Genomic DNA, 15,591 nt, shown 5'->3' on the forward strand with positions numbered 1-15,591 from the left:
GAGTCCCCTTTCTTGTGAATGAGGATAATGTTTGCATTCTTCCATGCTTCCGGTACCGTCGATGACACCAGGCACTGCGTATACAGGGTGGCCAGTTTTTCTAGCACGATATCCCCCCCGTCCTTCAGCAAATCTGTAGTTATCTGATCCTCTCCAGCTGATTTCCCCCTTTTCATAGTTTCTAGTGCTTTCTTGACCTCGTCCTTCGTCACTGGTGGAACGTCTGACTGTTTTTCCCTACCGCCAATCTCATTACGGTCCTGACTACTTCGGCTACTGTAGAGATCTGTATAGAACTCCTCGGCTACTTTGACTATCTTGTCCATATTAGTGATGACGTTGCCCGCCTTGTCCCTTATCGCATACATCTGGTTTTTGCCTATGCCCAATTTCTTCTTTACCGCTTTAAGGCCTCCCCCGTTCTTTACAGCATGCTCAATTTTCTCCATGTTATACTTCCTTATATCGGCCACCTTGCGCTTATTGATTAGCTTTGATATCTCGGCCAATTCGATCTGGTCTGTTGGATTGGAAGCTTTCATACTCTGCCGTTTCTTAATCAAATCTTTCGTCTCCTTAGACAGCTTACCGGTATCTTCTCTAACTATCCTACCGCCTATTTCTACCGCGCACTCAGTAATGATATCTCTGAAATTATTGTTCCTTGCCTCTAGGGTAATGTCGTCATCCTCAGTTAGAGCTGAATACCTATTCTGTAGTGAGATCCTGAACTCTTCTGCCCTCCCCCTCACCGCTAATTCGTTGATGGGTTTCTTTCTTACTAATCTATTGCGTTCCTTCTTCAGATTTAGGCTAATTCGGGACCTCACCATCCTGTGGTCACTACATCGAACTTTCCCGATTACCTCTACATCCTGCACATTGGCGGGGGTTGAACACATTATGAAGTCGATTTCATTTTTAGTCTCGCCGTTAGGACTTTTCCATGTCCATTTCCGGTTCTTCCGTTTGCTGAAGAAGGTATTCATGATTCGTAAGTTATTGCGCTCTGCAAACTCAACTAGTAACTCCCCACTGCTATTCCTAGAACCAATGCCATAGTCACCTACTGCCTTGTCTCCTGCCTAATTTTCCCTACCTTGGCATTGAAGTCGCCCATTAGTACAGTATACTGCGTCTTTACTTTTCGCATTGCCGATTCTACATCTAGATGTGGTCTCCCTTGTCTACCGTTCCTGTCGTCTCCATGACAACGTAGGGGGCGCGATGGTGAGCGACGCCATATCGACAATTTCACACTTGCAGGAGCACTGCAACGAACGCGCGCAAAGGAACGCCCCGCGACAGGAGCGATGGTGCACTGTAAAATCCTACACTTGCAGCCCCGCGGGGGTAGCGTGGCGGTTATGGCTTGCGACCACTGTGCCCAATTATGCGGGATTGAATCGCGGCCTTGGCGGGCGCTTTGCGGTGGAGGCGAAAAGCTAGGCGCCGTGTGCTGTGCTATGTCACTTCCGTTAAAGAACCCCCGGTGGTCAAAATTTCCGGAGCCCTCCACTAAGGCGCCTCTCATAGCGCGTGTCACTTTGGGAAACTAAACCCCATCAACCACAAACAGTAAACTAAACTTTCACCAGCACTCCAACGAACGCGATCCTCGTTCGAAACAAGGGATCAAAGCTGAAGGGGCGCAGCAGTGCAGCCGTGGCCTAGTAGTTAGATCACCCTTCTCGGTTGCGGTAGGTGGTTAGTTCTACTACGACCGCCCGCCGCACAGCCACTGGTAAAAATGGGTACAAGTGTCCTCCGGCCTCGCGCTCAGCTTATCTAGGCGTGTGCGCTTGGAAAACCCCGCGGCGCCCCCTGGTGGGCCAAACCCAGTTTCGTACAACCTAACCGCCTGCAAATGTGGTTTATGTTCGTATTGGTATTTACTTTGAACTTCAGCTTTAGCAGCAGTCAGCAGCAGTTGTAAAAAAAAAAAAAAGCGGCCACGTAAAGGGCTTCTGCCGCGCGAGGCAGGCTGCATTTCAGGAGATTCGGGCAAAGACGGAATGGATAAAGAAGATGACGTGCCAGTCACAATAGAAAGGTCGCCATGTTCCTTTGAAGTGTCAGCCGAGGTAAGAAACGTTGCCGCAGATTTAACTGCAATGCACCAAACAGCTCGGAAGAAACCGCACTGCCCGCCACATCCTAGTGCCGACGTCGTCAGACCCGGTCTTCAGAGGCCTCCTCTTTTGAGGCAGGTACACCCCGATGAGCGACTGGAAGCTGAATTGCCAGTGTTGGCCTCAGCGCCGCATTCTCCTGAACGCAACGGAGACGGAGCATCCGGGACGGACTGGAGCTGGCCACCTGCAAGCGGAACAAAGTCTGAAGAAGCGAGACAGGTCAGTCAAAAAAAGAAGCCTCCGGTTCGACCCACGACTTCGTCTTTGGGGCCTAGATGCAACGCTAAGCTTACGTCAGCAGCACTAAGTCCGGCTCTCGCAAATACTGCGTTGACGTTGAGGCAAAACGAGAGAAAGGCGGCAAACTTCGACGTGCTCACCCCTTCGTCGGGCGCTCTCAGAAGCTTAACGGGTGGACCCTCACGTGCTTCTGCACCGGGACAATTAAAGACAGACCAAGATCTCAGACACTTCATCGACGACACTGTTGGAGTTTCTAAACATTCGCACGAGCACTCGTCTGTGACACAGCAGCAAATTTGGAACGAACCCGAGAGGGAAAAGGAAGGTGGTCGTTGCGAAGAAAGGTCCGTCCAGCTCGATGCTCCGAGTGGCCAGCTCAACAAGAATGCTTCGCAACGCAGTGTGGCGGTCGGCAGCTCTCAAAATTTGTACGTTCAGAAGGCAAGTATTGCAGCCCAGCCAGACGGGGCGGGCGACTCGAGCTTTGTGCGTACAAGCGAGGAAGTTCTCGGTGCGGTTGACGGTGGCGGTGCTTCACACCCCGGTGCGAGTCGAGAGGCAAGGATGAAGGTTGAACCACAGGTGAAGTTTGATGTGTGCGAGGCTCGCAAGGTTATCTTCACCTTTTCCGGCATCGGGGCGGTGACCAGCGCACTCGAGACTGAACCCGTAGTGACGCTGAAGAGTAAAATGCGCGAGGTCCTGTCCCTGTACACATTCCACGCGGTGTGCCGATTCCGCAAATTTTTTGGTGTGACCATGGTCTCTTTGGGCCTGTCTTTCTGCTTGGGAGAGTACGACAACTTTTGTCATTGGCCATTCCGCAAGACCGTTTTTTTTGAAGTCCTTCATCCCCAGAGGAAACCAAGGTACATGAAAATAGAGTTACATCCACTACGGGCAGTGCCAGAAGATGCATTTACGAAGCCAGTCGCCGGAACTGAAAATCCCGCCGTTTACAGCCAAGATTATGCGTGGGTCAACGTTGTAAAGGCCGGGTTTGTCGCCAACGATGCCCTCTGCTATCAAGTGTGGTTTGAGTGACGGGGTAGTGTGTTCTTGATGCTTCTTGCTAAATAAATGTAAAAGTGCTGTTCCTCAGTCTGTTCTTCAGTTTATCTTCCCGAATTTATTCCTGTATTTTATTTCATTGGCGTGCTCATCTTTGAAAATAAAGATCAGGAAGGAAAAAACATTTCATCCTACCAGATCGGTAAATTTGCACTGAAAAACGCAGAGAGGATATCTTTCTTTCATTCTCGGGGAAATCAGAAATATGAAACTCCGTCCTACCCTGATGTAAAAGGGGCTACATAATGGGCTTCTGCCGCGCAAGGCGGCCTTACGACTGTCCGATAGCGGAAAGAATTACTGGCCCATCGGTGCAACGTTTTTGGCCCATAGCCTCCTTCCCCAGCTTTTCATCTTAAAGAGCCGAGCACTAGACCGGGGAAAGCTTGTAGCCTTTGAAAACCGGTTGGTGCCAGGCGATATCGGGAATAGAACTTTTTACGTTCCGAATGCGAGGGGGATGCTCTGCCACAAGGTCACCGCTTCGGTTTTTTCAACCAAGAGTTTTCGTCCATGGGCCTTTTTCCCAAGCATTTCAGCCAAGAAGAGCCCAGCACTAGGCTGGGGCAAATCCTACAACCGTTGGAAACCGGTGGGTACTCGGCGCGCCACCGGGAATTGAACCTGGCACAGTGTGCAGCAGCAACGGTCGGGATTTCGCATTTCTCCAATGCATATTCTGCATTGCTTTCGGAATTCTTTTTTTCTACGGCCTTCATGTTCTTTTCCCCGTCATCTATTATAAATTATTCGTCACTTCACAGCTGCCGGCATTCAATTGCGCATCTCATTGTTAGGTTCGGTCAAAGCTAAAAATTATGAATTACACTTAGACAAATTCCACTATATTTTTCGCGATTACCCAGAGGTGGGACAGCAGCCTCAATGCATCATTTTAACACAATGCAGTATTCTGCTTCATGCTGCACGAAAAGCAATAAATTCGCCGAAATCGCGCGACCTTGCGCCAAAAAGGCCTCTTTTGTTCCACTTGCTGGGGTTTCCATGGCCGTCCGATCATACGAAGCAGTTTACGATGGCAATTGCTAGTGCACTCGAAACGCACTTTTTCTACGTATATGTATTCGATCAGTATGAATATTCGTAAATTGCGGTATTTTTGTGTCCATTCTAGCGGCCAGTGATCGTGGATTCCAAGCTTCGATCAGCAAGTGAGCGAGACATGGGGTGCGGCGCGACACGTCATAGTGCCGGGGCAGAGCGCAATTAACGAGTAGCGGTGACGACGGCGAGCGGATGCCAGTGCTGCGATCATTTTCGATCACTGTACCACGTACGAGAGACGCGGCACCTGCACAAGTTGTCCCGCATGGCAACACAGTGGAACGGACAAAGCATCCGTGCTCTTCTGCGATCGCTACGCGGTGACAGCTTTAATCGTTCACAAGTTTTGTAACATCGAATTTATTTGAACCTCGTTGATTCCTACTGCGTAAGCGTCGTCCTGCAGCTCCACGTAATTCTACGGCGTTGGTCGCTCGTTAATACGGGCGTGGTCGCGCTCGCACCGGTAAATTTGTGCGGGCCATCCCGTGGAGGTACGACCCGCGCAGCCAGCGATTGGAACACCAAGTCCCCCAAATCTGAATTTATAGAACATTGGTGCACGCGCTCTTCGCCCGTGCTATGGCGGTCACGATGACGGTCGGAGTCCCCAGATCTGAAGTGCAGCTCAGGGGCACAGTTTCAGTTAATTTCATCGTCGTCCCGCGGCTGCAGTCAGGTGCGCAATTCGGTTAATCGCGTGTTTCGAACGTTGATCGGCGCGACACTGGTCCTTTAATTTTATTTGCGATGTGTTCACGCGTTGTAATGTCTACACATATTTCGCTCACTTTCATCCGTGTGGTTCGTCCAGTGCGCTGAAACTGCGTACTGCTCGAAACCCGTTCAGTGAACAAGGCTGTTTCTAATTAGGTACCGCTTTCACTGCATTGCCCGGACAAAATTCGGATGACTTAATGATTTTAATGAAGATTTACATTGCATGGCCGCAGTATCAGGTTGCTACATACTAATATTGCTGCTACAAAACGATTATATTCATTCTCCATGGCTATACTCCTGAATGCACATTTTCAAATGCCCCATAGCGTGCTTCAGAAGGCATATCTGCTTGCTCCAAGAGCTGCTCTAAAAGCAATTCTGGCCATGCCATTCCTGTTAAAGGCCGTAGGGATCACAGTGCTTTGTGTGTTCCCATTACTTTGGAAACACGCCGTTTACGTAGCACAGTGTTTCTACCAATATACCGACGTTGTTAGATGTGGGGTTCGGGTGCACGCTGGACGATTCCCTAGACATGGCGACGCCCGTTCCACCCAGGAGAGAGATGCTGACGAGTGAAGGCAGTACGCAGTTGAATGACGAAGAAGACTGGCTTTATCTACATCTTTGACGAATCAATCAAGAACCAAGAACTAGAGCAAGAGCCATGATGCCCGTACCCATTCGGGAGTTTTATAGAGTTTGTCTTCCCTAAATTCCCTAGGTTAAGAGCGAGCCTTAGTTGAGGGAGTGTCTTGATCACTACACAATGACGCACTTCCACAAACTCTTACTCCTGGTGACACCGGCTCCGAAAGGGTTCAGACTTGGTGGCAAGGAGAAAACCGTTGTGGCGGTGAAGATGGCGGCACAAGAAGCGCCCAGCGTCTGTCGATGGCTGATGTTCTGGGCACACACCTGCGTGAAAGGAGCCCGCGCGCTCCATTGCAATGACATGGGAGAAGCGTTGCCGGACCATTTTCCCTCCATACGGCTACCCAGAAGGGGGAATGCCATGCGGCCGCTTGTTGACCGCTGGTGACGACCGGCCAAACAACCCCGCGTTCCTCTCAGACCTTCTGTGTTGCTGACTCAAGTTGAGTCTTGCCGTCGCCGTCCTCTATATATCTTTCAGCATGATGGCCCCGGGCTCCTGCATACGTGGTCCTAGGCGGGTGCTTTCCTGCTTGACTTGCTGTCGCCGTTCCTAACATCGTGATCAACTCTGCCTCGTGTCCACAGGCATCTGAAGACGGTCACGGTATTTGCTTCATGTTATGACAGGCCCGGAAAGAAGGCAGTATTTGTCGCATCGAATATTTCATGCGCTCGTGCAGGTTGTTGAGGGCCTCTGCATGACAAAAACCTTCGTTGCCCGACATTCCTCTGAATTTCCGCTAGTTCACGATTTGTATGGTTACACACAGTCATTTTTTTGTAAAGCTGCTTTACATTTTCCATGCTGTCTGAAAAAAATAACGCTGTGTTTTTGGCGCTGTCTAATTGGGCTGCTTTAGGCAGTTTAGCCAAGAAAGGCCGCCACTTTCATTGATGCATGCCATTATCTTCTCTTACAGGATCATCGTGGGCGTACTGGTCATCCTAGTCGTGTTGGGAACACTAGTGGACGCCATGTTCCTCATGCTGGTCAACAGGGAGTTTGCCGCAAAGGAAATGGTCAAGTCTCACTCTTATGAAATAAGTAAGTAGTCAATACACTGAGGTCACCTTCTATGAGAAATCATGTCGAAATGTCCCACAAGAACTTAAAAAAAAAGAAACAGATAGGGAGAGAGAGAAGCTACTATATTATGTGCCAGACTTAAATAGCATGACATGAAAATGACGGCTTGAGTAGTCCTGTTCTGAGCATAAAAGGGCCTTGTTTTTCTTACTGACTTTTATTCCGTCGAAAGAAACAGGATATATAGTTTGGTTTTCCTTTTCAAAGAGTATAGCCACCTATTTTTTAATTGCGTTCCTTATTTTGTGTAGTGATGCATGAGATAGTACTATGCACGGATCGCCAGCTGCTATTCGCCTACCACCTTTTAAAGGTTTAGAATCGAATTTCTTTTCTCATCTGCTCATCTGCTTCAGAGCTATGGCTACAAAATTAAAGTTAATAAGTCACGGGAAGGATAAAAAACTGCGATATTGTTGCTCCATCGTTTTAATTCACTACATCACTAAGGCCAGCCTCCCTCAAAAACAGGAATCATATCGAGTAGAGAAGCATTGACTTTATCTTTTTTTCATCCCTCATGTACGTTATGTAACTAAAGAACAGCGCAAAAAAAAAAAAGAACGAGAGCGGGAGAATACACGCAAACACGGGGCGGGTGGTTATAAACTGTTTATTTTCCGAAAACCAAGCCCGATGAATAGCACAAACGCACTGCACCGCGTGGTGTGATGATAATGCAAAGTGCCTTTGAAATCAGAGGAGATAACCCATCAAAACCAAAACATAAAATCGTCACCTGTGCAGTTCAAAAAATTATTTTACATCGCTTGGTGTTAAAAATACCGCAAGAAGGGATGACGGATGAAAAAGCTGTGCGCTGAGAAAAAAGAAAGGTTGGTTTGTGGCGTTTAACGTCCCAAAGCGACTGAGGCTATGAGAGACGCTCTAGTGGAGGACTTCGGAAATTTCGACCGCCTGGGGTTCTTTAATGCGCACTGACATCGTACAGCACATGGGCGCTTCGCTTTCCACCAACATCGAAAAGCGCCGGCGGTCCCTTTTCGACGGAAAGAAAGGCCAGAGTGTAAAAAAGACCTAATAAAATTGTTTGAAAGACGTGGAAGACGTCGAAGAACTGCAAATGAACCTAAAACCATCGTAACAAAATGCCGAGTCCATGAACTAACCAACAGCCAACAAGGAACATGGCGAAAAACGAAAGAAACAAGAAACAACTGACAGCCAACAGTTCATCCAGTAAAACAACAACAACAAAAACACAAGGACAAAGCACAGGAGCTTCGTAAAACAAGTGCAAGAGTCAAATTGAAAAAAAAAAATACTGGCGGAACACAGCACCAGCGCTGTTTTATTATTAGTTTTTTGTTGTTTCACCGTGTTAACCGTTGGCTACCGGTTTTATGTTGAGAACGTTTTTCAGTGTTTCATGTTGGCTGTTGGTTTGTTGATTGATTCGGACTTTTGCTGCGATGCTTTTAAGTTCATTCACATTTATTCCACATCTTACACTCATTTTTATGTTATATTTTTCACTTTCCAGCCTTTCCTTCGTCATTGCACTCAATTTTTTGAACCGCCATCCGTTCTCCGGTTGGAGTGAAGACGAGCCGATGTACCTTTGTTTTGATGAACATTTCTTGAACTGCACTGGTGACGATGTTATGTTTTGGTTTTGATGTGTTCTTTTATTTCAAGGGCACTTCGCTTTATCATGTGGCCAACCACACCACGTGGTCCAGCATGTAGGGTATTTATCCTGCTTGATTTTTGAAAAAAGGAAACAGTTGATAGTCAGCGCCCGTCCTGTGTTTGCGTGCATTCATTCGTCCCCATATTTTTCGCGCTGTTCTTTCATCTATTAGCCATGAACCAAACAGCTCAGGCAAAAGTCTTGGCTCATGTACGATCTCATAGCTAGCCATCGTTCGGCTGTTGAAAACAGAATACGAAAAAAAAAATCAATGATAAAATATTTACTTGTCGTAGACGAAAACCACGCGGGTATTCAAGTACAGTAATCAAGGAAGTTATATAAGAGAACTTACTGTAATGTCTTATGTGTCATTACCTAAAACAAAAATGCACCCCATATTTGTTGCCTATGGCCGATGAATTAGAGCAAGCTTGACCTTACTTCTACAAATACATTAAACAGCAGGTACAGTAAGACGATGACGGAAGAATAACTAATGAATTGAGCACAGTTTCCAATGACATGCTTAGCTCCGGATTCAAGTCTCCCGCGGTCTTTAAGGAGTGGATGGTTGAGTTTCACAGTCGGTGCACTAGGCCGTTTCTCGTTCGCAAGCGACAGATTTGTTGCAACTGGGCACCGGATCAAGCAGATCGTATCCCCATGCTTCGTGTGTAATTTGTGTTCTTCTCGTAAACGCACGTCGTGTCGACTTGCTCGGTAACGTGGCCGCATTGCGTAGCTGTGGCTGAACATTATCGCTGGCCTTCTCGATTCAAATGTACAAGAGCTGACCATCGAAACAACTGTCATTATCATGCCAGGCACGAAAACTGGAGAGGGTGGGAGTTCCGAGGTGCGCCTGATTGGAAGGCGGCTATACATGTACCAATTGGCAATGGCATTGTCGACCGCCTAACCCATCTACATCTTTTCGCAGGGGCTGAGAACCACTACGTGCAAGTTCTGCACGCGTTCTCGGCCTACCGTAACTTCCGTATGCTCATGAGCGCCCGCAAAAGTAGCGCAACGCTGGCGCCCATGGCGGGCATCACCTCCATGAGCTTCGTCTGGATCATCATCGGCAGCACGCTCATACTGCGACCCTTCAACCTGTCGGGTGCGTACCCTGCCTTCGGGTTCTTTGGAATGCTTCACACGATGCGCCAACCAAGATCGCGCGCGCGAAAGCCAGATTAGCGCTCATATTGGTGATTCCTTCCAAACGCACTTGATCGCCCATCAGCAGAGAAGTGCGCCTTTCTGTGTCCTGTCGTAGCTTTTACAAGATCAATTCTGGCGTCAGCCGACGGCCTACTGAAATTGTGCCCGTGCGACAATTCAGCGCATGGAAAATTCATTTACATAGAGAATGGCGTCACTTAAAGCCATGGATCACCACTGCGATTCTATGGACGCCGAATGGCACTGCAATCGAGAACCACCATGTGTGTCCGCCGTCTGACATATCTTATTGTATACCCTGCTTATGCTTTCAGTGAGATATTGAGTAAATGTAAGAAAACATGTTTATTCCTTCTATTATTCATTTGAATATCACGATAGACCAAGTACAGTCGAACCTCGCTCTAACGAACACGGATATAGGAAATTATCGGATAAAACGAAGTAAAATCACAGTTTTCTTGGTCTGTGGTTTATTTCTATGGGAGTTCTTTCTGTATACCGAAACGAAAAGATCAAAACTTAACCGTAGATCGGCTATAACGAAGCAGTCATTTTGCATTAAAACGGCAAAATATATCAATTTTATCGCAGCTGATTTGGATAACATTTTCAGGAACATTCCATTTACCAATTTTTTGCAGGAAATCTTAAGTCATTGAGAGAGGTTTTGAATGATCCCTTGATTCAGTTTGCCATAAACAACTCCCTGGCAGTTGACGCCATCACTGCAGTCATGTGAGTATTATATTTCAAAAAAGTAATGCCTAGTGACATAACGCATTGCTTACTTTTTTAGTGTTTTCGTGGGGGCGATACTTTTATCTAGTCGCTTCTCAGATGAGACTGAATCTTTACACGTCGGTCGCGTCAAGTCATGTGACAACAAGCATGACGTAGAGCCTACGTTACGGCTGCGTAGAGACATCCTGATGGCGCCTCCTTCCCGCCTCTGCGGGCTTTTAATTTTATTTCGTTCTCGGCAAAGACAGGGTGGCGTCAAGATGGTGGCCGCGCCCTCACATCATTTGTTTGTTTTTGTGTGTGTGTTGAGGGGTGGGGGGGTGGGGGAGGGGGTTCTAATGCCGGATGGAGCAAGTGGGCAGCCTCGAGAGGGCCGAAGAGAAGCCGGCGAAACAATTTTCGCGCTTGTCTTGCTCGTCCCTACTCGCTTACGAAAGTTCTGCTGGGCACCGCTTCGTTTGAAAACCTCGATCGGCTTGACGACCTGAACAATGCCATTGTAAATGAAACACGGTAAATCTTGCAAGTAAGCATGTAGACGTTTCAGATCTTCGAGCTCGCTTATTTGCTAGCTCCCGCACTGCGTCTCTCAGCTCGTACGCACATTATGGCACGTACATATACACGTCTATCAGTGCATTGTAGCAACCAGTGTGCATTAAAAGACGATTCGTTTCTTTTTTTCTGTAATAAAGTCGAAAATGCCTTTTGAACATCATACGCAAAGAGGGAATCTAGTCAGCAAGCTGAATAAAACAATGCTAGGAACATAACAAGTAATCATCTGTTCAGTGTTAAAACTTTGCCTCCTTTCCTATTTAGCAACCTTGGCCACACCATCAAGGTTAATGGTCCGCATTTGCGCAATGTAAAACCGGGCAAGTTTGCGGGTGGCAAAGAAAATTGCGTTTTGTAGCAACTGCTGAGAAAAAAAAAAACGGAATTAACACAAAAAGCAGGCTTAATGCTAGGATAGTCGAAGTGAGGTAGGGCGGAAAAAAAAAATCAGAGGGGGAGGAGTGTGTGGAGGGAGGGTCGAGTTTAGATATGCTGTTCTGCTTCTTCAGAAGCTGAAACAATACGAACGAATGCGGCGGCGAGAGGTATGCTGGGTTGCCTAACACTCTTACTATCATGAGACCTTTTCAGCTGCGCGCGCACAGAACCCCCGAACCCCCTTCCCTGGTAACCTTCTCGAAAAAAAAAAGCAAGTGAAGAAATACACGTGAACAATGATTGCGCAGCCATCGCGTACGCTTCCTCCATGTTCGGACTTCACTCCCCATCACCTACACCACCCGAGCTGGAGAGAGACAGCAAAAAATGGGAAAACAAAACGCACAGAGAGACCAAGGTGGAGATGGACAGCTCTACGTGGCCGCGACATAGGTCCTACATCGTCCTTCTTGTCACGTGACTTGACGCGACCGACGTGGATCAGGTAGTGCGTCGCTGCGTTCGCCCTGTGCGCTCTCTCCCGACAAGGGACATAAGCTGTTTGCCATTAGCTCAGTGTTACCGAAAAGACGCAGTGTACGCGTCCTGATAACCACCTCATGTTACGAAATGCAAATATCTGATCTGTTGTACATTTCCGAGATCAGTGACTAGCAGATAATTAATCGCATTTCCTTAATGGTTACTGTAACAACGTGGTAAGGTGAAAGACCCTGTGCTTCAGAAATTCTGCCGTGGGCATTGTCGGCGTTGTGGACGACAACATGACGGGCTTTCCTCGTGCAGGTGGTAGTTGGCTGCTGTCATGACCAGGCACTGATTGATTGTCGGGTTGTGAGATGTTACGAGACTGCATCACATAGCGAACTTGGCTGGAGGTGCCAGCTCGATCGGCTCCTTTGAGATCGGAGGAGAATCGAACACCCACACGAACCCTTGATGATTATGATGATGATAATGTTAGCTGGACCCTTGTATCAGGTGGACACCATTTTGTTGTCCCAGCCAATAAAAAATAAAAAAAAAGAATCCTGAGTCGCGCACCACCCCTAGGCCATGCAGGCACTTTCGTACGAGCGGATTAAGTGGGGTTTATAGTATATATGTTGGGTGGTCTCTCATAGAATGTGGTAAGTTACGACTGTACGCCAATCAGTGTTTGTGGGATAATACGGGCAATAATTAATGTATTAGCGATTAACCGCGCAGTAAAGTGAATGTACACAAACGAAGACCCACAGGGGGGCCTTCTGACGGGGGACATTAACGCTGCCGATTTATAGTTTTACAGGCGGAGTTTACTTGCACCCCATGATTGTTTTTCCCTTTATGAGTACTTTAGGCAACGTACCATGCAGCCGTGCCCTAAAGCTGTTCGTACTGCGGACTTCCAATCACCCGATGTGTAATACAAACAGCCCTAAAAAAAAGTGTGTGTGTGTGTGTGTTGGGGGGGGGGGTTGGGGAGCTGTGTGAAGACATGAAAGCCTTCGAAGCGTGATTCAAGGATGCCTTACTTTTTGCCTTGCAGTGCCATGTCCATAGCGTACAACATAGTGCGAGTGGTACGGCGCTGTGGCAGCCAGGAAGACTGTACTGCTGGGAGGTACTTCAGATGCGCTTTCACTGCCACCAAATACTTCTGCGTAGGGTACGTGGCTTTTTTTACTCCTGTTGGTCCCTTTTCGGAGTCATCCGATGGATCCACGCAACATGTGCTCGCATAAGCGCTGGCAGACGTGTGCATGAAAGCCAGCGACTTGAGTTTTTTTTTTCTGTTTTTTTTTTTGGTTGCACACTAACCAAACATTTTTCGATTCTTTATTTCTATGTTTGCAGGTTGCTACCACTGTACATGTTACTAAATCTAGTGATCAATGCCAAGTTCACCACACTGGGAAGTGGCCCCTCGTGGGCCATTGAAAGCCAAAAGTACCTCTCACAATGTGATAGGAGTTGGCAGTGGAATGTGCTCTTCGTCAATATCTTCATCGCCACAAAAGACCAGGTAAGGCAGCAAGTTCTTGGGAGGAAAGCCGAGCAGTAAACGAACATCAAGGGCATTCGTTCTAACAATATCAGTAATGCTCATTGTAGATTGTCTGCATAAGTGGACCACTAAGAATGAATGCTAATGTGCTTCTCAGGAGCTAAATATGCGAACCATATCGCCCCATTTATCGAAACATTGTGCCCTTACAAAGTTTCACAGTATGGATGAAATTGTTATACTTGTTCTAGGGCTCCAGCCAGATCTGAATGCGAAGGTTCTGTCTCCGCGAAATAGGAAGTGGCGGCAGTCAATGTCAAGCGTCCGCGACCACATGATAATTCGCCTGTACACGGCCCATGGCTAATTTTGCCATCATAAAGTGGGACCCACAGTTACTACAAAATGGCTCCAATCACCATGGAACGCCATTGAGCCATATAAACGATCCTGAAATGACCTGATGGGTTCGCATCCTGAGAACACGGGCAGTAGCAACCTCACCTTTTATGGTGAAGCCTCCACCGTTGATGTGGCGCATAAGCCACGATGCGGAAAGGCCGTACATAGTTCGAGGTACAGAATATCAAACATAGGGCGAAATATGTTCTACGACCGGTTGCGGCAAATCGGAACACGCTCTTCAGTGTGCGACGGTCGCCGCAGTAGCGCCGCGCAGCGGCCGACATAATAGACTGGAACACAGCGATTCTCTTTCATGCTTAGTTTGGTTGGATCGAAGACGTACGTGACTCAGGTACGTTACAGTTGAAGAGATAAAATATAATAATCCTGCTGTATATATTTTACAAGAAGAGCCCTGTACACACAAAACGGCGAAGACAGGAAACTAGAAGTTTACAGAAAATAATAATAAAAGCGAACAGTTAGCATTAACCAGCTACGCAAAAAAAAAAAAAAATCCATTGCGTCGTTCCGTTGGTTTGGAGATTCACCCAGGACGGGCCGGACAAAGCATCCTGTGTGCCACTCAATCCTTGATTTCTCCGGTGATGTTCTGTGTATTACATTATGTTCAAACTGCGCTTCTGTGGTGACTGACAACAATGGTACTGTGCGTTTTAAGTGATTCCCAACTATACTCAATGTACGCTCGGTAGGCAAATATCCTCTTGAAGCAAAAAATCCTCGATATCATCGCCCTCATCCTAAAACTTTCAGTAACGAGTAGACGCCAGGCTTCCGACGGTGTGGTACATGTTCTCCGAGATTGCTTGGAGGCTGTGTGTCTGGCACACGTGAACGAAGTGTTCTTGGGCAAATCAATGGAGCAGACAAGTTACATTTGCGATAGAAATTGGAGCCAGAAAATACAGACAACTAAACAATTCCGACATCGGTGTCGAGGTTGAGAGCGAAAAATCGCGAATATGACACTGACAGATGGTAGCTGCCAAGGCCGGCTACGGATCCTTGGATAGTTTCTGCGACTTATCAGAAGGTCGATTATTTCTTAGAATATAACGAGTCTAATAAATGATCAGGTAATTTCTCGAACCAAACAACGCATGAAAAAAGCTTTACCCTGTTCCGCAATGTCTCCACAACCCTTGCCAGTGTCGCGTTGAAAATACTCACCTGAGAAATTGTCGCTCGGGGGAGGTTTCTGGTGTTATGGAAACCGCGCAAAATAAATGAGCAGAAAACCGCGAAACAAATCTTTAGAAAACTAGCAAGACCTGATGGGCAATCTGCTATACCTTCATCATGAGACAAATATGAATGCAGAGGAAAACGCCTATACGCCAATGCCATCTCGAAATATCTGCTGTATGCTACCGAAATAGGATGTTTGTGTAGGTGGGATTTAAAATTGAGCTTTCGGATTAGTCAAATACAAACGAGTGTAAATTGAATCTGCTTTGGCGCTGAAGTGGATATTTCGGAACGCGGACGTGTTTTTTTTTGCCTCAAGTATTCCACCTGATCGCGTTGTTACGATCGCCTCTGATTCGTGAGCATGGACGTGTTAGCTCATCTTTATGCCCGTTTGGTCGCATTAGCGAACTAAAGAGTGGCTTTCATGTATAGAGCAGAAAATTGTGCGGGAAATGTG

General features: G+C 47.2%; 1 pseudogene across 1 annotated transcript in view; it reads left to right on the forward strand.

The window, feature by feature from the left end:
• Window positions 1–15,591, forward strand: part of LOC146183833 (nose resistant to fluoxetine protein 6-like) — a 34,376-nt pseudogene that overhangs the window by 11,209 nt on the left and 7,576 nt on the right. The window contains exons 3-7 of the transcript XR_014708409.1: window positions 6,815–6,939; window positions 9,579–9,758; window positions 10,468–10,561; window positions 13,056–13,175; window positions 13,364–13,532. The product of XR_014708409.1 is annotated as a nose resistant to fluoxetine protein 6-like (transcript). The remainder of the gene's footprint in view (window positions 1–6,814; window positions 6,940–9,578; window positions 9,759–10,467; window positions 10,562–13,055; window positions 13,176–13,363; window positions 13,533–15,591) is intronic.

Source organism: Amblyomma maculatum, chromosome 7 (genome assembly GCF_055883805.1).
Source record: "Amblyomma maculatum isolate TAMU_Amacu chromosome 7, ASM5588380v1, whole genome shotgun sequence".
Lineage (NCBI taxonomy): Eukaryota > Metazoa > Arthropoda > Arachnida > Ixodida > Ixodidae > Amblyomma > Amblyomma maculatum.